We start from the raw sequence: 21554 nt of genomic DNA, 5'->3' as shown, positions 1-21554 counted from the left end.
ATGTAGAAAATAGTAAAAAAAATAAAGAAAAACCCTTGAATGAGTAGGTGTGTCCAAACCCTGGCACTGTGTGTAGTGTATACACACACACACACATACACACACACATACATACATACATACATACATACATACATACATACATACATACATACTACGGACTCCGACATTGCTCATCCTAATATTTCCATATTTCTTAATTCCATTATTTTCCTTTTTGATTTTGATTTTATATTATCAGCAGTTTACACAACTTCAGCCTTATTTGAAAAACCTTACTGGGCAAAATATAGCTAGCTATATTTCCTTGTTTGTTGGTTAGCTACCTATCCAATGTTTGCTCTCATCTGACTGGTATAACACTGTATTAGCTAATTAGTTATCTAACTAGCTACCTAGCTCAAAACAAAAGGAAATGTATTGTCTAGCTACCTTTATTTGCCAGTTCGTTAGCTAGCTAGCTATCAGCTGACTGGTGTTAGCTAGCTACAGAGGCTACCTGCTGGACTTTGTACAAGCAATCTAATGTTAGCTTGGCAACATTGGCTAGTTAGCAACCTGGCTAATCAAAATATCTGCTTGCATTTATTGACTAACCTCAGCTTGAATCCCACCATATAGCTAGCTATACATAGCAGCCTAGGTTTGTGTTGTTGCCAAGCAACTGACCCGTGTTAGAACTCTGAGATTTGTCTGAAAAGATGTTAGCATTGTCATAAATGCTACAAAAAGTTAGCACATCGTTGGTTCTTAGCGACAAAAATGAGTACTTGAGGGTGATAAATTCTAAAATGTAATCAAAACTATTGTACCTACAACCTTATTTAGTCCAAAAGGTGGCAAGTCTAATGGTCACTTTATGGATTGTGTAGTCTCTTTCTTCTCCGACACCTAGATATTGAGCTAGTTCTTTGCAAATACTTGTCTGACAACTCTAATGCTAACAACCCTGTTAAAAATCTGGTATGTGGGCCTCCCGGGTGGCGCAGTGGTTAAGGGCGCTGTACTGCAGCGCCAGCTGTGCCACCAGAGACTCTGGATTCGCGCCCAGGCTCTGTCGTAACCGGCCGCAACCGGGAGGTCTGTGGGGCGACGCACAATTGGCCTAGCGTCGTCCGGGTTAGGGAGGGTTTGGCCGGTAGGGATATCCTTGACTCATTGTGCACAGTGCACGCTAACCAAGGTTGTCAGAGTGCAGCTGGCTTTCGTGTTGGATGCGCGCTGTGTTAATTAAGAAGCAGTGCGGCTTGGTTTGGTTGTGTATCGGAGGACGCATGACTTTCAACCTTCGTCTCTCCCGAGCCCGGAGTTGTAGCGATGAGACAAGATAGTAGCTACTAACAATTGGATACCACGAAATTGGGGAGAAAAAGGGGTAAAATTCAAAACATAAGACAAAAAAACAAAAATCTGGTATGTGGTTCTCAGTAACGGATGGACGGCTCATGACGGGAGTCGGGAGTGTGTTGTGTACCTCCAATGAAGTTCATTTGATTTGTGCCATATTAGCTTAGATATGATGGTAGGGAGATTTGAATTTAACACTGAGCCTATAATGCCAATAGTCTGACTACAGAATATACAAGGTTTGGCACTTTATGTTTTTTGTTATCTTCTTGATTTCTGAGTTTAATACATCGTTTTGGAAGATTGTTGGTTAAAAATGGCTGATATTGGCACTGAAAAGCATCTAAATTGGATACAGTGGCTGTACAATAACATGCTATAAATGACATTAGAGCTCAGGCTCTGAGCTTCACAGTGCTGTTCAGACTGACAGACATTCTGAACTTGAGCATCGCATGTGACAAGAAGTGGCCCCCATCCCTCCTGCTAATTCTGTAAAAAAAAATTGTTGTCAGAGGGAAACGCTGTAAATTAAGAGGACTCTGATATTTTGAAAGATGAGACATTGAGGATTTATCAGGTTTCAGGTAAGACCCAAATGCAGACTGTGTTGAATTAACAATGTTTATTACAGCAACAGGGACAGGCAAACGATAGGTCAAGGCAGGCAGAGGTTGATAATCCAGAGTAGAGGCAAAGGTACAGGATGGCAGGCAGGCTCAGGGTCTGGGGCAGGCAGAGTGGTCTGGCAGGCGGGCTCAGAGTCAATACCAGGTACTGTACTCGATACCATCTACTGCATCTTGCCTATGCCGTTCTGTACCATCACTCATTCATATATCTTTATGTACATATTCTTTATCCCTTTACACTTGTGTGTATAAGGTAGTAGTTTTGGAATTGTTAAGTTAGATTACTCGTTGGTTATTACTGCATTGTCGGAACTAGAAGCACAAGCATTTAGCTACACTCACATTAACATCTGCTAACCATGTGTATGTGACATTTGATTTGATTTGATTTGAGAGTCAGGACATGCAAGGGTCAAAACCAGGAGGGCGAGAAAGAGAGACTGGAGAAAACAGGCGCTGAGACAAAACGTTGGGTGACTTGACGAATTGGCACAGACAAACAGAGAACACAGGTATAAGTACCCAGGGGATAATGGGGAAGATGGGCAACACCTGAAAGGGGGTGAAGATGAGCAGAAGGACAGGTGAAACAAATCAGGGCGTGACAGGATTATAATAAATGCCACTTTGATGTCATACAGTCTAAATATGCACTTCACATACAATTCATGTCATATACAGTGTCAACGTTTATGATCACTATGTTTCATGTACAGTTACAAGATGACATGGCGTCATGTCCTGGGTCCTGTGTTTGTCTATTGTGAAGAAAATTTGCCACGGAACACGCACCTGAATGCACACGATTCCTCAAACAAAACAACTACAAATGTGCATACTCTAGTTCCTCAACAGCACAGCTAGGAAAGCTAAACAAAAAGCTCCTTATAGTTGAATATTATTCTTAGAATCAGAAAAGTGCATTGAAATGACTTAGGATCTGTGCACACTTTGGAGAGGTGTGTGGTCACTTGGAGACACTAGTTAGCACTCACACTCAAAGGCTTGTAATTTAGTTTTGTGTTATGTTGCACCTACTCCACTTTTTCCAGGAATAGTCTTATGTTACTGAATAGTCTTATGTTACTGTAAATGCGGCGAAAAGTACAGTAAATATAAAATGCACATAAAATCAACAGTGTAATATTTGGATTCAATCTTGTGTCAGGTGAACTGTTGTGTCCTCACCTTTGGTCTAATAATCTTCCCATTATCTCCAAACGGTTCATTTTCAATTGCTACCATGTTTGCAAATGCCTTTCATATTTCTTCTGTAATAAACATTTTCGATTTAGCCCTATCCATGTAGGCCACAAGTGTAAAGTTTTAATCAACTACCATTACATCATTGAGGCTAGAAATATTGTGGGAGGTTTTGGAGAATGTTCTCAGTAAGCGGTGAAAGACTATAGCCTAGCTCCCTATTGCTTTCCGATGGGGGCGTATAGATAAACTGGGGCCAGTGGAGAAGAGAAGATGACATCACAAGGACATGAACCAGTGTCTGCAGAATGCGAGCAGTAGGAGTAAGTGGGAGAGAAAATCAAAGGTGAATGCGGAATCTGACGCTAAGCTTGTCTAATTTCAATAGTTTTATGGATCAGGGTCTATATCTATCGCTCTGCTTGCATAACATTTAATGTACTTTTCAGCACAGATGTGAACACAAACTGACTGCTGTAAAAGAGGGGTCTCCTGATTTATTTGTGCTTAATGTTTGGAGACGGCTTCCAGGAAGAAAATATGTGTTTGATTGACAAAAGAGGGGGAGGTTTGTTCAGTCTCCTTTGAACATGTTTCCCTTCAAAGAAAAGCAGCAACAGTATTGAGTGACAAGGCTCTTTGTAAAGAAGTGCATGTTGCTTTTAGAATCACTAGAGAACCTTGACGTTCATACAGCACAAACATCAGCAAGCATAGAGTGGCGTCAATCACCTCTTCTATGATTGGGGTTAAAGCACGGTTCCCAGGTCGGGAGTTAGAAAATTGTTGAAGCGGCTAAAAGCATCGATTCCAGAAAGGACTCAATTGATCTCGTTGTTGGTCGATGAAAATGTTTGGGGGGTGTTATTTTTAACCTTGTGATTCTACAGTATCGTTTGACCGCCTGTTGCTCTCTTTTTCTTTCATTCTTTTAGTCGGTCTATCACATAGTCATTACGTCGGTCACCTGTACACTAGGAAGCACACTAGGCCTACATTCTGTAAGCCACTCTGTTTAGTGTGTGTCATGCATGTGTATGTGCTGTTATTGTAAGTCATTTGTATTTGATAATACTTTTGGCCAGAGGGAATGGGGCGGTTTGGAATCTCCTGAATTTCCCACAGATTCAGTCAGTGACCGATAGATCTGTCAACCTCTTGTTTCTTATACTAAGGCAGTTACTCCTGAGTGTGACTAATGGCGTTAAAAAAAAACGAATCAAGAGCAGGGATCCCCAGTAAAAATCTGTTTTTTTTCACTACATATCCAGCCCTCATATTTAGTATCCCAATAAGTATTTACCATTTTCTTCTCAGTACAACCAGGGCTACAAGTAAAACAAATAATTGTACTTAAAAAGTTGCATTCATGAGGATTATTGACTAATGTCAAGAAAGAAATGAGGTCCGCCAAACAATAACCTAATAGAAAAATATCCTACAGAAATTGTTATCTTAGTGGGATATGAATATGTAAATGAAATACCAATAACGAGGCTATATAAAGGGTGTAGCAGTAACGAGTCAATGTGCGGGGGTACAGGTTAGTCGAGGTCATTTGTACATGTAGGTAGAGGTAAAGTAACTTTGCATAGAAAATAAATAGTGAGTAGCAGCAGTGTAAAAACAAAGGAGGGGGTCAATGTAATAGTCCAGTGGCCATTTGATTAATTGTTCAGCAGTCTTATGGCTTGGGGGTAGAAGCTGTTAAGGAGCCTTTTGGACCTAGACTTGACGCTCCGGTACCGCTTGCCATGCGGTGGCAGAAAGAAAAGTAATGAATTAAAAAAAAGCTGGGCAGGGCACGCCCAGAGCTTGTGACTGAGCAGTCCCAGAGTGGCTCCACTCTGCTCACATCCTTTGGCGAATGCAGAAGAAATACACAAATTCAATGAAAAACTGCAGTCTGTAGCTCAGACAGACAATGTTCGAAAGGGGTTGGAAGCAGTGATGCCACAGGACTCATCCCTAATTAATACACAGCAATATCTATTCCTCATGTCTATATCTTCTAATTTCCCCTATTACTGCAGAAGACTAATCCAGTTCGCCTTGGAGCCAGACCTGTTTTGTGCTAACATTCAACTCCTTATGACTCTGTGTCATATGCCAAAGAAAACAGGTCTCAATTCCAGGACATAATCAAGTTGCTTCACACAATTGGTTGGAGACGTGTTGAAGAAATTAAGAAATTCAAGCATACAGTGCCTTGCGAAAGTATTCGGCCCCCTTGAACTTTGCGACCATTCCCAGTGTTTATTGCCAGTGGTTTTTAATGTTTGTCTTGAGGTTGTCGAAACAGCCAAACATTTTAGGCAATCCGGACCCTATGGAGGCTGGTGTTGGAAACTGCTAATCTGTTAGATAATGATCTTAGGATTTAAACCAGCTGGTCAACAGCTGGTCGACTGGTTGATCTTCAAGGCATTCCTAGTGTATCACCAAAAATGTCTGTAAAAAAGCCAATGATAAAGCCTTGCACTTTTTTATCAGTCTTGTGCTGTTGACATTAGGTGCACTTGATTCAGAAGCCTTGCTCTCCTGATAAGCAAAGTGTTCCCATTTTAGACCATCTCATTTGTCTGACAGGACTAACTCCACCTACCTGGCGGACCATGAGAGCTAAATCAAGTGTGCCTACTGCGCTGGCCAATCGGATAGCTCAAATCACGTTGCCTACAGCTTCCACAACCCCACAGCAAAGATTGATACTAGCCTAGCTGAGATGTCATAACTTTTAAAGCCATGACCAGAGAAAGACTGTCAAAGAATACAGCAAAGAGCTGCTCTTTTTATAAGTGAGTTCATGTTTAAGTTTTTATTCAACACTGTCAACACAATTTTTATTCAACACTTTTACAAAACATAAAATGTGCTTCTCCTTACTTCCACTCATGCTTCAGCTGCAGTGAATGAGTAGCCATGTATCAGTGGCGACTGTATCCCAGTGGCGTGTATTTATGCGTGCCAAGGGAAGCCAGGCTTCCCCCCCGAAAATTAACAATAAAAAAAAAACACAACATAAATTATATTTGTCTCTCTGTGTTTCATCATTTTCATTAAATTCCAAGAGGCTGAATGTGTCTCACCGGAAAAAAGCATCCAAGCGAGTGAAACAGCCCCCCTCTGTCTCTGTAGCCCATCCATCTGATGCTGTCTGGTCAAAAAGAGAATGACATTGTTGTCGCCCGTAGCATTGAATGCAAGGGAAGCCAGCGAGCATTTGGAATCCCTTGATTAAAAAATGATAAAATAATAGCCATTAAACTAAACTGAGTGAACACAACTGTGAATAGTGTTGGCGCACCAAAAAAAAGTGTCAACGGAAATCAGTTTGAATTGTGCTTCACTCCAATTACATCGAGAGCAATACGTCATTGACAGAAACAACTTAAATTGTTGCATCTCATTGTGGTGTTGTCCTCCACTAGCTAGCTAGCTAAAATTGTCCCTTTCTTAAAATAGTCAAATCAAATCAAAATCAAATCAAATCAAATTTTATTTGTCACATACACATGGTTAGCAGATGTTAATGCGAGTGTAGCGAAATGCTTGTGCTTCTAGTTCCGACAATGCAGTAATAACCAACAAGTAATCTAGCTAACAATTCCAAAACTACTACTACTATAGACACAAGTGTAAGGGGATAAAGAATATGTACATAAAGATATATGAATGAGTGATGGTACAGAGCGGCATAGGCAAGATACAGTAGATGGTATTGAGTGCAGTATATACATATGAAATGAGTATGTAAACAAAGTGGCATAGTTAAAGTGGCTAGTGATACATGTATTACATAAAGATACCAGGCGGTGATACAGCCCGACAGGATGCTCTCGATTGTGCATCTGTAGAAGTTTGTGAGTGCTTTTGGTGACAAGCCAAATTTCTTCAGCCTCCTGAGGTTGAAGAGGCGCTGCTGCGCCTTCTTCACAATGCTGTCTGTGTGGTTGGACCAATTCAGTTTGTCTGTGATGTGTACGCCGAGGAACTTAAAACTTACTACCCTCTCCACTACTGTTCCATCGATGTGGATAGGGGGGTGTTCCCTCTGCTGTTTCCTGAAGTCCACAATCATCTCCTTAGTTTTTTTGACGTTGAGTGTGAGGTTATTTTCCTGACACCACACTCCGAGGGCCCTCACCTCCTCCCTGTAGGCCGTCTCGTCGTTGTTGGTAATCAAGCCTACCACTGTTGTGTCGTCCGCAAACTTGATGATTGAGTTGGAGGCGTGCGTGGCCACGTAGTCGTGGGTGAACAGGGAGTACAGGAGAGGGCTCAGAACGCACCCTTGTGGGGCCCCAGTGTTGAGGATCAGCGGGGTGGAGATGTTGTTGCCTACCCTCACCACCTGGGGGCGGCCCGTCAGGAAGTCCAGTACCCAGTTGCACAGGGCGGGGTCGAGACCCAGGGTCTCGAGCTTGATGACGAGCTTGGAGGGTACTATGGTGTTAAATGCCGAGCTGTAGTCGATGAACAGCATTCTCACATAGGTATTCCTCTTGTCCAGATGGGTTAGGGCAGTGTGCAGTGTGGTTGAGATTGCATCGTCTGTGGATCTATTTGGGCGGTAAGCAAATTGGAGTGGGTCTAGGGTGTCAGGTAGGGTGGAGGTGATATGGTCCTTGACTAGTCTCTCAAAGCACTTCATGATGACGGAAGTGAGTGCTACGGGGCGGTAGTCGTTTAGCTCAGTTACCTTAGCTTTCTTGGGAACAGGAACAATGGTGGCCCTCTTGAAGCATGTGGGAACAACAGGCTGGGATAGGGATTGATTGAATATGTCCGTAAACACACAAGCCAGCTTGTCTGCGCATGCTCTGAGGGCGCGGCTGGGGATGCCGTCCGGGCCTGCAGCCTTGCGAGGGTTGACACGTTTAAATGTTTTCCTCACGTCGGCTGCAGTGAAGGAGAGTCTGCATGTTTTGGTTGCGGGCCGTGTCAGTGGCACTGTATTGTCCTCAAAGCGTGCAAAAAAGTTATTTAGTCTGCCTGGGAGCAAGACATCCTGGTCCGTGACGGGGCTGGTTTTCTTTTTGTAATCCGTGATTGACTGTAGACCCTGCCACATACCTCTTGTGTCTGAGCCGTTGAATTGAGATTCTACTTTGTCTCTATACTGACGCTTAGCTTGTTTGATTGCCTTGCGGAGGGAATAGTTACACTGTTTGTATTCTGTCATGTTTCCGGTCACCTTGTCCTGATTAAAAGCAGTGGTTCGCGCTTTCAGTTTCACGCGAATGCTGCCATCAATCCACGGTTTCTGGTTTGGGAATGTTTTAATCGTTGCTATGGGAACGACATCTTCAACGCACGTTCTAATGAACTCGCTCACCGAATCAGCGTATTCGTCAATGTTGTTGTCTGACGCAATACGAAACATATCCCAGTCCACGTGATGGAAGCAGTCTTGGAGTGTGGAATCAGATTGGTCGGACCAGCGTTGAACAGACCTCAGCGCGGGAGCTTCTTGTTTTAGTTTCTGTCTGTAGGCAGGGATCAACAAAATGGAGTCGTGGTCAGCTTTTACGAAAGGAGAGCGGGGCAGGGCCTTATATGCGTCGCGGAAGTTAGAATAGCAATGATCCAAGGTTTTTCCAGCCCTGGTTGCGAAATCGATATGCTGATACAATTTAGGGAGTCTTGTTTTCAGATTAGCCTTCTTAAAATCCCCAGCTACAATGAATGCAGCCTCCGGATATATGGATTCCAGTTTGCAAAGAGTCAAATAAAGTTTGTTCAGAGCCATCTGCTTGGGGGGGAATATATACGGCTGTGATTATAATCGAAGAGAATTCCCTTGGTAGATAATGCGGTCGACATTTGATTGTGAGGAATTCTAAATCAGGTGAACAGAAGGACTTGAGTTCCTATATGTTGTTGTGGCCACACCACGTCTCGTTAACCATGAAGCATACGCCCCCGCCCCTCTTCTTACCAGAAAGATGTTTGTTTCTGTCGGCGCGATGCGTGGAGAAACCAGTTGGCTGCACCGACTCCGATAGCGTCTCTCCAGTGAGCCATGTTTCAGTGAAGCAAAGGACGTTACAGTCTCTGATGTCCCTCTGGAATGCTACCCTTGCTCGGATTTCATCAACCTTGTTGTCAAGAGACTGGACATTGGCGAGAAGAATGCTAGGGAGTGGTGCACGATGTGCCCGTCTCCGGAGTCTGACCAGAAGACCGCTTCGTTTCCCCCTTTCCCCCGGCTGGGATCCATTCCGTTGTCCTGGGTGAAAGGCAGAACACAGGATCCGCTTTGCGAAAGTCATATTCTTGGTCGTACTGATGGTGAGTTGACGCTGCTCTTATATTCAGTAGTTCTTCTCGACTGTATGTAATGAACCCTAAGATGACCTGGGGTACCAATGTAAGAAATAACACGTAAAAAAACTAAAAACTGCATAGTTTCCTAGGAACGCGAAGTGAGGCGGCCATCTGTGTCGGCGCCGGAAGTCATGGATGGAGATAAGGATTTGGACTTGTGGTTTTACTTAATTCTCTGTAATTCTCTGGCCAATGATTATAATGGCGAATCTGTTCCAAACATACATTGTGCCCCTGGCTTGAGAGGATGGAAGTTCAATATGTAGCTAGATGTAGAAGACTAATGTTAACTAGCTAACGTTTCCCATGAAAGGAAGTTAGGCTTGCGAGCAAGCATCTTAGCCAGGTGGCCAAGGACAACAAAATCTAAGTGTGTGTACTGTATGACAGAGTCATAGACAGTTGGTCAACATGAAAAAGAGAGGAAGATATTGACGTTTCTCTACAAGTAGGGTGAGTCAAAATGTTTTTTCTACTTGTACAGACACACATACAAAGAAATCAGAACAATGGACAGTCACATCATATTTAGCTTACGTTGATTGGACTAAATTTATTTTGGTGCCTTTTAGTTGTCACTGTATTAGACTAAGCATAGGTGATTTGATGAAGTCGAAATGTTACTGGAATAGTGGAGGTTGTAATATGGCTTTTTTTTTTGCTTCCCCTGTGATTTTACCCACACACCACTACTGCTGTGTCCCCTCTCTTGTCAGTCTCACCGAAGGAAAGGAGAGAGCAGGGCACGTGAGAGGCGAACCCTCTGCTGCTCTCTCTCCCTCCGCTGGTAGGCCTATGATTAGTACAGTAAAATAAAAAAATACAATTATTTCGATATATGCTCCGCTGTATCTCGCAAGTGATACAACACCTGATCTATTTTGTTATAAAAGCTTCGAGTTTTGAAATATAAGAAGGTCTGAGTAGAACAATATTGGCAGGCCAGTCATGCTGTGATAATGTATTAGGCCTGCTGCACAAACCTCATTCCCACGTAATTGTTTTTATTTCGGTGAATGTTACATATGCTTACATTTTTTAAGTCATGTTTTTTTTAAATCTGAGCGGGTAGATCTTGGTTTGCTTTTTTTTTTTTCTTGACTCAAAAAAGGTTGGTGACCACTGATTTAAACTGACTTCAATCAATGAGTGAACGTATTTCATGGCCCTAAATATGTTAAATTAAAATCTCTGAGCCATCATATCTAAGCCAATATGACACCAATGTCGATGACAATTGGCAAAATCAACTTGATTGGAGGTACACAATCTTGTCATGTGTCGTCCAGGCCGTTACCGAGAACCACTATATTGTATTTTTGACAGGGTCTTTGCATTAGGTTGGGGCAATTTACTGACGACCTGATCTCAAATTCGAGATGTCAGATTAAGACCATTACACTTAGATCCATTTGGACTGAATACATTGGTAGGTGCAACAGTTTTTATTAAGTTCACAATATATTCACAATATTGTCCCCATTCTGCCAAAAACAACAACAACGATGTGCTACCTATTTGTAGCATTTCTGACAATACTAACATCTTTTCAGCTGAATATCAGAGTTCTTTTGACCTGTGCGCAGTCAAAAGAAAATGCCATGTTTTGCTAACTTGGTTAGCAATGTGATTAAATTAAACATTTTTCAACAGATCAGCTGTTTTTTATTTTTATTTGAACCCCCTTTTTCATGGTATCCAATTGTTAGTAGCTACTATCTTGTCTCATTGCTACAACTCCTGTACGGGCTCGGGAGACATGAAGGTCGAAAGTCATGCGTCCTCCGATACACAACCCAACCAACTGCTTCTTAACACAGCGCACATCTAACCCGGAAGCCAGCCGCACCAATTTGTCGGAGGAAACCGTGCACCTGGTGACCTTGTTTAGCGTGCACTGCGCCCGGCCCGCTACAGGAGTCACTGGTGAGCGATGAGACAAGGATATCCCTACTGGCCAAGCCCTCCCTAACCCGGACGACGCTAGGCCAATTGTGAGTTGCCCTACGGACCTCCCGGTCGCGGCCAGTTGCGACAGAGCCTGAGTTCGAACCTAGAGTCTCTGGTGGCACAGCTGGCGCTGCAGTGCCACCCAGGAGGCCTCCAGATCAGCTATTTTTGATTAAAAAAAATACCAAGCAAGAAATGCATTCCAGGTAACTACCTCGTGAAGCTGGTTAAGAGAAAGCCAAGAGTGTGCAAAGGGTGGCTATTTTAAAGAATCTCAAATATAAAATATATTCTGATTTGTTTAACACTGTTTTGATTACAACTTGATTCAATATGTGTTATGTCATAGTTTTGATGTATTCACTATTATTCTACAATGTAGAAAATAGTAAAAGTAAAGCCAAACCCCTGAATGAGTAGGTGTGTCCAAACTTTTGACTGGTAGTGTATAGATTTTTTTTCTCTCACAAAAAAGTATTGTTTTAGCTGACCGATATAGGCATCTGTAGCCCGGGAACAAATTCTCGATTCCCAATCATCTTCCCATGGCTATTGATTCTGTACACATACAGTACATTGTAGCCTACTCATATGTGTTAGTTTAATTTAGTTGATGTTATAAATATGAACCGGTATGAAAATAAAGCACATAGCATATTGAGGTGAGATCAAGGTTTGATGAAAACTATTTAAAGGTGTAGGCTCTACATAGTATTCTATTACAGTTTCAGGGCCAGACCTCGCAACTTTCTTAAAGTTCCCTGATTCCCTCATTTGAAATATACTTACTAGAGGTGGAAGTGAAACTTGCCTGTTGAGGAACTAGGCTAAATCATGATTTGAATTGAATGAAAAACCATTGTTGTCAGATCTCCCTTTATATTGGTACTGTAATATATACCGTGCCTTGCAAAAAAAAATGTATTCCTCCGCCTTGGCGTTTTTCCTATTTTGTTGCATTACAACCTGAAGGAAAAAGGAAACCGAACACTGCTCTTGATAGTATCACTGATCTTTAATAAGCTTACGTATCAGCCTCACGGCCTTCTTCAGAGCTTTTGAGGTTTTAAAAAATTAGCACCCTTATGTAGACCTAACCCCACCCATATCCGTTCCACACATGGGAGGCGAAGGAAAAACAAATAAGTGCTACCAAATATGACAATATGCATTTCATAAATATTCATACAAAGTGTGTAAATAAGACGTATTTAACACATCTGTAAAACCACAATGAGGACATAGCAAGTTTTCATTAATCATTGGGTACATCGTACAAAAAGCAGAGTAGTCTTAAATAGATTCAAAATATTTTGGTAGGCATGTTGTGTAAATCAAATGATACAAACCCCCCCAAAATCCATTTGAATTCTGTCAGAGTCTATCTAGAGGATAGCGAAGGACACAGGCGCAGGACACAGGCGCAGGACACAGGCGCAGGACACAGGTAAGAGTAAAAAAAAACACTGTATTTACTCAATCCAAGAACGTAACAAAAATCCCGTTACAAAACAGGACTCGAACTCCAACACACGAAACCACGCACAAAACAGAAAGGGAAACCAGAGGGTTAAATAAGGAACATAATCATGAGATGGGAACCAGGTGTGTAAAACAGACAAAACAAAAGGAATAACGAAACATGGATCGGTGGCAGCTAGAAAGCCGGTGACGTCGACCTCCGAACACCGGCCAAACAAGGAGGGGGAACAACTTCGGTGGAAGTCGTGACAAATTACAGGTTGTAAGGCAACTAAATAGGAAAAATGCCAAAGGGGGGGTGAATACTTTCGCAAGCCACTGTACCGTTTGTCCATCCAGTTTCACTGGGATTCCCATTCAGGTTCCAAAGAGGCCTTAGTGAAGAGAGAATGGACAGGTGCACGTTGTTGCACACACGAACACACACACACGAACACACGCACATACACACACACACACACACACACACACACACACACACACACACACACAGCCTTAGGACATACATCCAGAGAACCGCAGAGGATTTCCTGGATGGAAAACATGTGCTCTGACTAAGGTGGTTATGTCTGGGTGGTTTATCTCATTGTCATGCCAGCCGGCAGAGCAGAAAGTGTTCTGATTATTCCACTAGGTAATGAGGCCTTGGTCCCTACTCACAGACATACTGTATAGTAGACTGCTGGGGATTCATTTTCTGATGAAACTCAATGTTTGTGTAAACAGTAAGTGTGCACGTTGTACTGTGCATGTTGTGCTAATGGATGTAAGCTGTGCTCTATACATGACTACTGTATGACTACTGGACATATGCAGTGCTCTATACATGACTACTATATGACTACTGGACATATGCAGTGCTCTATAGATAACTACTGGATATATGCAGTGCTCTATACATAACTACTGTATGACTACTGGATATATGCAGTGCTCTATACATAACTACTGGATATATGCAGTGCTCTATACATAACTACTGTATGACCACTGGATATATTCAGTGCTCTATACATAACTACTGTATGACTACTGGATGTATGCAGTGCTCTATACATGACTACTGGATGTATGCAGTGCTCTATACATGACTACTGTGTGACTACTGGATGTATGCAGTGCTCTATACATGACTACTGGATGTATGCAGTGCTCTATACATGACTACTGTGTGACTACTGGATGTATGCAGTGCTCTATATATGACTAATGGATGTATGCAGTGTTCTATACATGACTACTGTATGACTACTGGATGTATGCAGTGCTCTATACATGACTACTGGATGTATGCAGTGCTCTATACATGACTACTGTGTGACTACTGGATGTATGCAGTGCTCTATACATGACTACTGGATGTATGCAGTGCTCTATACATGACTACTGTGTGACTACTGGATGTATGCAGTGCTCTATATATGACTAATGGATGTATGCAGTGTTCTATACATGACTACTGTATGACTACTGGATGTATGCAGTGCTCTATATATGGCTGTTGTCACATGACAACTGCTTGCTTGCTTCATTTTGTCAAATTGTGTTGCCTTGGCAACCACACAGTCCATCTCATCTGCTTTGCTGTGTGCTGCTGCATTATAAGGAGAGAGAGAATGAGAGAGAGTGAAGAAGATAATGCGAGAGAGAACGAAAGAGAGAGGGAGAACGAGAGAGAAAGAATGAGCGTGAGCTGGCCAAGGTTTTGGATGTTATACAGCAGGTACAGTATGAACCGTGACTGTTTTCCAAGAGTGGCAGCCAACCAGCAGTACTGCCACTGTCCTACTATCCTCACGTCAGCCAACATAGAGCTATAGATTAGCCTGTCATATCGTCTGTATGTTAGGGGTTAGCGATTTGCCAGGGCTTCACTCAGCTATTCCCTTCCTCTACTGAGCCAGTCTGCTGAGTTTCACTAGGCTATTCCCTTCCTCTACTGAGCCAGTCTGCTGAGTTTCAATAGGCTATTCCCTTCCTCTACTGACTCAGTCTGTTGAGTTTCACTAGGCTATTCCCTTCCTCTGAGCCAGTCGTTCTCTCTCTCTCTTCATTGATAGCTGTGGGGTTGTTGTTCTTTTGCATTGGCAGGGGACCTGGGCAGGACAGGACAGAAAGGGGGGAGGCAGAACCAGGGCCAGCAGGTCGCAGGTAGAGATCTCAGTTGGTTGGTCACATGTGGAGAAGTCACAGGAATGCAGGTCTCAGGTAGGGCAGGCTCAGAGACTGGACCAGGTGGGATCAAACCAGGAATGTTAGCATCAGAGACTGGACCAGGTGGGATCAAAACAGAAAGGTTAGCATCAGAGACTGGACCAGGTGGGATCAAACCAGGAAGGTTAGCATCAGAGACTGGACCAGTTGGGATCAAACCAGGAAGGTTAGCATCAGAGACTGGACCAGGTGGGATCAAACCAGAAAGGTTAGCATCAGAGACTGGACCAAGTGGGATAAAACCAGAAAGGTTAGCATCAGAGACTGGACCAGGTGGGATCAAACCAGAAAGGTTAGCATCAGAGACTGGACCAAGTGGGATAAAACCAGAAAGGTTAGCATCAGAGACTGGACCAGGTGGGATCAAAACCAGGAAGGTTAGCATCAGAGACTGGACCAGGTGGGATCAAACCAGGAAGGTTAGCATCAGAGACTGGACCAGGTGGGATCAAACCAGGAAGGTTAGCATCAGAGACTATACCAGGTGGGATCAAACCAGGAAGGTTATTATCAGAGACTGGACCAGGTGGGATCAAACCAGGAAGGTTAGCATCAGAGACTGGACCAGTTGGGATCAAACCAGGAAGGTTACCATCAGAGACTGGACCAGGTGGGATCAAACCAGAAAGGTTAGCATCAGAGACTGGACCAGGTGGGATCAAACCAGAAAGGTTAGCATCAGAGACTGGACCAGGTGGGATCAAACCAGGAAAGTTAGCATCAGAGACTGGACCAGGTGGGATCAAACCAGGAAGGTTATTATCAGAGACTGGACCAGGTGGGATCAAACCAGGAAGGTTAGCATCAGAGACTGGACCAGGTGGGATCAAACCAGGAAGGTTAGCAACAGAGACTGGACCAGGTGGGATCAAACCAGGATGGTTAGAATCAGAGACTGGACCAGGTGGGATCAAACCAGGAAGGTTAGGGTCAGACATGATTCCTACGATGGTCTGTCGGAGGACCTGTTGAGTTCAACAGGTCATGGCTGATATGGTGTCTTTCTGTGTTTGTGTGTGTCTGTGTGCCTGTGCGCTCGTGTGTGCGCTCGTGTGTGTGCATGTTTGTGAAGGTTGAAGAGGTCTTTCCTTCCATGTGAGAGACAACAACAACAGCATGTGAAAGACAACACCAACCGTGCCAATTGTGTATCAGTACATGTTTCACATTACACACTTTTTTTAAGACTGGGTCCTCTTGAAGAGCCTTGAAAATCCTATAATGTTTTTTGAAATTTTTTTCAGCAGTGGTTGCCATGACAACTGTGCATTTTATTTCAGGCTCTTTTGATACAGTGTGGATCAGAGTACCTACAAATTATGTATGATGATTGTGGATTTATTCATGATGGGGTTTCCTGACTACCAGCTCTCACAGGCGCACGTCAGATGTTTCTCCAATGTCAAATTTCTAATTTGTTCCAAACATAAAATTAAACGTAATAAAATAACAATAATAAACAGCAGCAGTGTAGAAACAAAGGGGGGGGGGGGGGGGGTGTCAATGTAAATAGTCTGGGTGGCCATTTAATTAATTGTTCAGTAGTCTTACGGAATGGGGGTAGAAGCTGTTAAGGAGCCTATTGGACCTAGACTTGGTGCTTTTCTTGCCGTGTGGTAGCAGAGAGAACAGTCTATGACTTGGGTAACTGGAGTCTTTGACAATTTTTTTAACCTTCCTCTGACACCACCTAGTACAGTGCCTTGCGAAAGTATTCGGCCCCCTTGAACTTTGCGACCTTTTGCCACATTTCAGGCTTCAAACATAAAGATATAAAACTGTATTTTTTTGTGAAGAATCAACAACAAGTGGGACACAATCATGAAGTGGAACGACATTTATTGGATATTTCAAACTTTTTTAACAAATCAAAAACTGAAAAATTGGGCGTGCAAAATTATTCAGCCCCTTGACTTTCAGTGCAGCAAACTCTCTCCAGAAGTTCAGTGAGGATCTCTGAATGATCCAATGTTGACCTAAATGACTAATGATGATAAATACAATCCACCTGTGTGTAATCAAGTCTCCGTATAAATGCACCTGCACTGTGATAGTCTCAGAGGTCCGTTAAAAGCGCAGAGAGCATCATGAAGAACAAGGAACACACCAGGCAGGTCCGAGATACTGTTGTGAAGAAGTTTAAAGCCGGATTTGGATACAAAAATATTTCCCAAGCTTTAAACATCCCAAGGAGCACTGTGCAAGCGATAATATTGAAATGGAAGGAGTATCAGACCACTGCAAATCTACCAAGACCTGGCCGTCCCTCTAAACTTTCAGCTCGTACAAGGAGAAGACTGATCAGAGATGCATCCAAGAGGACCAAGATCACTCTGGATGAACTGCAGAGATCTACAGCTGAGGTGGGAGACTCTGTCCATAGGATAACAATCAGTCGTATATTGCACAAATCTGGCCTTTATGGAAGAGTGGCAAGAAGAAAGCCATTTCTTAAAGATATCCATAAAAAGTGTTGTTTAAAGTTTGCTACAAGCCACCTGGGAGACACACCAAACATGTGGAAGAAGGTGCTCTGGTCAGATGAAACCAAAATTGAACTTTTTGGCAACAATGCAAAACGTTATGTTTGGCGTAAAAGCAACACAGCTGAACACACCATCCCCACTGTCAAACATGGTGGTGGCAGCATCATGGTTTGGGCCTGCTTTTCTTCAGCAGGGACAGGGAAGATGGTTAAAATTGATGGGAAGATGAATGGAGCCAAATACAGGACCATTCTGGAAGAAAACCTGATGGAGTCTGCAAAAGACCTGAGACTGGGACGGAGATTTGTCTTCCAACAAGACAATGATCCAAAACATAAAGGAAAATCTACAATGGAATGGTTCAGAAATAAACATATCCAGGTGTTAGAATGGCCAAGTCAAAGTCCAGACCTGAATCCAATCGAGAATCTGTGGAAAGAACTGAAAACTGCTGTTCACAAATGCTCTCCATCCAACCTCACTGAGCTCGAGCTGTTTTGCAAGGAGGAATGGGAAAAAATGTCAGTCTCTCGATATGCAAAACTGATAGAGACATACCCCAAGCGACTTACAGCTGTAATCGCAGCAAAAGGTGGCGCTACAAAGTATTAACTTAAGGGGGCTGAATAATTTTGCACGCCCAATTTTTCAGTTTTTTATTTGTTAAAAAAGTTTGAAATATCCAATAAATGTCGTTCCACTTCATGATTGTGTCCCACTTGTTGTTGATTCTTCACAAAAAAATACAGTTTTCTATCTTTATGTTTGAAGCCTGAAATGTGGCAAAAGGTCGCAAAGTTCAAGGGGGCCGAATACTTTCGCAAGGCACTGTATATAGGTCCTGGATGGCAGGAAGCTTGGCCCCAGTGATTTATTGGGCCGTACGCGCTGCCATCTGTAGCACCTTTCGGTCGGATGCCGAGCAGTTGCCATACCAGGCGGTCAGGATGCTCTCGATGGTGCAGCTGTAGAAAGTTTTGAGGATCTGGGGAGCCAAATTTTTTCAGTCTCCTGAGGGAGAAAAGGTGTTGTCGTGTGCACTCTTCACGACTGTCTTGGTATATTTGGACCATGATAGTTTGTTGGTGGACACCAAGGAACTTGACTCTCGACCCTCTCCACTATAGCCCTGTCAATATGAATTTGGGTGTGTTCAGCCCTACTTTTCCTGTAGTCCACGATCCGCTCCTTTTGTCTTGCTCACGTTGAGGGATAGGTTGTTGTTCTGGCACCACACTGCCAGGTCTCTGACCTCCCTATAAGCTGTCTCATCATTGTTGGTTATCAGACCTACCACTGTTGTGTCATCAGCAAACTTAATGATGGTGTTGGAGTCGTGCTTGGCCACGCAGTTATGGGTGAACAGGGAGTACGGGGGGAGGGGGGACTAAGCACGCACCCTTGAGGGGCCCCCGTGTTGAGGATCAGCGTGGCAGATGTATTGTTGCCTTCCCTAACCACTTGGGAGCGGCCCGTCAGGAAGTCCAGGGTCCAGTTGCAGAGGGAGGTATTTAGTCCCAGGGTCCTTAGCTTAGTGATAAGCTTTGTGGGCACTATGATGATAAACGCTGAGATGATGGTGTTGATGTGAGCCATGACCAGCCTTTCAAAGCGCTTCTTGGCTGCCGACGTGAGTGCTATGGGGCGGTAATCATTTAGGCAGGTTACCTTCGCTTTATTGAGCACAGGGACTATGCTGGTCTGCTTGAAACATGTAGGTATTACAGACTCAGTCAGAGGGAGAGGTTGAAAATATCAGTGAAGACACTTGCCTGAGTACACGTCCTGGTAATCCGTCTAGCCCTGCGGTCTTGTGAATGTTGACCTGTTTAAAGGTCATGCTCACATCGGCGTGATCACACAGTTGTCCAGAACAGTTGGTGCTCCTATGCATGCTTCGGTGTTGCTTGCCTTGAAGCGAGCATAAAAGGAATTTAGCTCGTCTGGTAGGCTCACATCACTAGGCTGCTCGCGACTGGGTTTCCCTTTGTAGTCCATAATAGTTTGCAAGCCATGCCACGTCTGACGAGCATCAGAGCCGGTGTAGTAGGATTCAATCATAGTCCTGTATTGACACTTTGCCTGTTTGATGGTTCGTCTGAGGGCATAGCAGGATTTCTTATAAGCGTCCGGATTAGTGTCTCACTCCTTGAAAGTGGCAGCTCTATCCTTTAGCTCGGTGCGGATGTTGCCTGTAATGCTCCAGAGGTGATGGAAGATACCATTAGTCCCAAGCTTCTAGGAATAGTTTCAGAGGTGATGGAAGATACCATTAGTCCTGAGCTTCTAGGTATAGTCCCAAAGGTGATGGAAGTGGAACAGGAACAGATGTAGAGTGCTATGGTTTCGTTTATGGAGGACTCATGAGGATGCTTATGGAAAAGAGGAGAGAGAGGAGATAAATAACAGAGGGAACCTTCCTGTGGGCCTCTCCAGATCCCTAAAGCCCAGAGAATGATTACCCTGAGTCTCTCAGCCGGGCTCAACCGGTTTTTATGGTACTGTGCTGCACTGGTGGCCGAGTCAGAACAGCCTCTCAGCCGGACACAACCGGTCTTTACAGCCCTGCACTGGTGGCAGAGACAGAACAGCCTATCAGCTTGGCTCAAACTGTCATTATGGAGCTGCGCTGCACTGGTGGGAGAGACAGAACAGCCGGACTCAACCGGTCTTCACGGCGCTGCACTGCACTGGTGGCAGAGACAGAACAGTCTCTCAGCCGGGCTCAACCGTTTTTTACGGTGTTGAACTGGTGACAGAGAGAAAACAGCCGGGCTCAACCGGTCTTTACGGCAATGCGCTGCACTGGTGGCAGAGACAGAACATCCTCTCAACCGGGTTCAAACGGTTTTTACGACGCTGCACTGGTGGCAGAGACAGAACATCCTCTCAACCGGGTTCAAACGGTTTTTACGACGCTGCACTGGTGGCAGAGATAGGACAGCTTCTCAGCCGGCCTCAACCGGTCTTTACAATGCTACGCTGGTGGCAGAGACTGAACAGCTGGGCTCAACCGGTTGTTACGGTGCTGCGCTGGTGGCAGAGCTTAATTTTTAAATCGGGAGGAGCCGGAACAAAAAGTGAGCGCGAGAGTGTGATGACCTGAGGAGTTCTGATGTAGCGGAACACATAAAACATAATCATAATAACCTTCATAGTAAAGCATTGCATGCATATCATCGCATTTGCGTGGTGGCATAGAGCAGTAGAGTAGAGGCACTTATAGAAGTTGCACACATGGGGAACATTTCTAGTAGCCAATGGTCCGGGAAAATGTTGGCCTTTATAAACACATTTTATGCAATTCTACTTCATTTTACATGACTGGAGACTTTGGCAGAATCTTTTTTAATACTGCACAAATTATCAAAATGGCAAGCTACTTTCACTGAAAACTGAATCTGAGATCAATAAAAACGACCTTGTCTCAAATCTATCAATAGCCTAGGTGTGGGAAATTATAGTTTTAAAAATGCTTTCTAGTTTCACTGACTCAAACCATAAACCTGGGCCAGCCCAACCCAAATCAACTTTTAGAATATTAGGCCCGGGCTGAAAATCAACTATTTTTACATTCGTTTTTTTTTGTGGGGGCAGGAGAGTTAACTAAAAGGCAACTCAAATGTACTTTGATCACTTTTATTAGAATTGTTACATTGCACAAATGATTCTTCATGCCAAGAGAGTTACCAGATCCGACCAAATAGGTTCCGGAACAAAACAGTTAAAAATGGAGAGGTGCAGCGGAAATTAAGCACCGGCACTGCAATGGTGGCAGACACGGAACAGCCTCTTATCTGTTTCAATAGACCTGGCACAGGAGGGAGGGGCACAGCAGGCTCCTACTTGATTTGCCCTAAACAAAAATGTATCAACCTCATTATATCAATCAACCCCAACATTAATTATA

Source organism: Oncorhynchus mykiss, chromosome 4 (genome assembly GCF_013265735.2).
Source record: "Oncorhynchus mykiss isolate Arlee chromosome 4, USDA_OmykA_1.1, whole genome shotgun sequence".
Lineage (NCBI taxonomy): Eukaryota > Metazoa > Chordata > Actinopteri > Salmoniformes > Salmonidae > Oncorhynchus > Oncorhynchus mykiss.
This window is presented reverse-complemented; position numbering follows the sequence as displayed.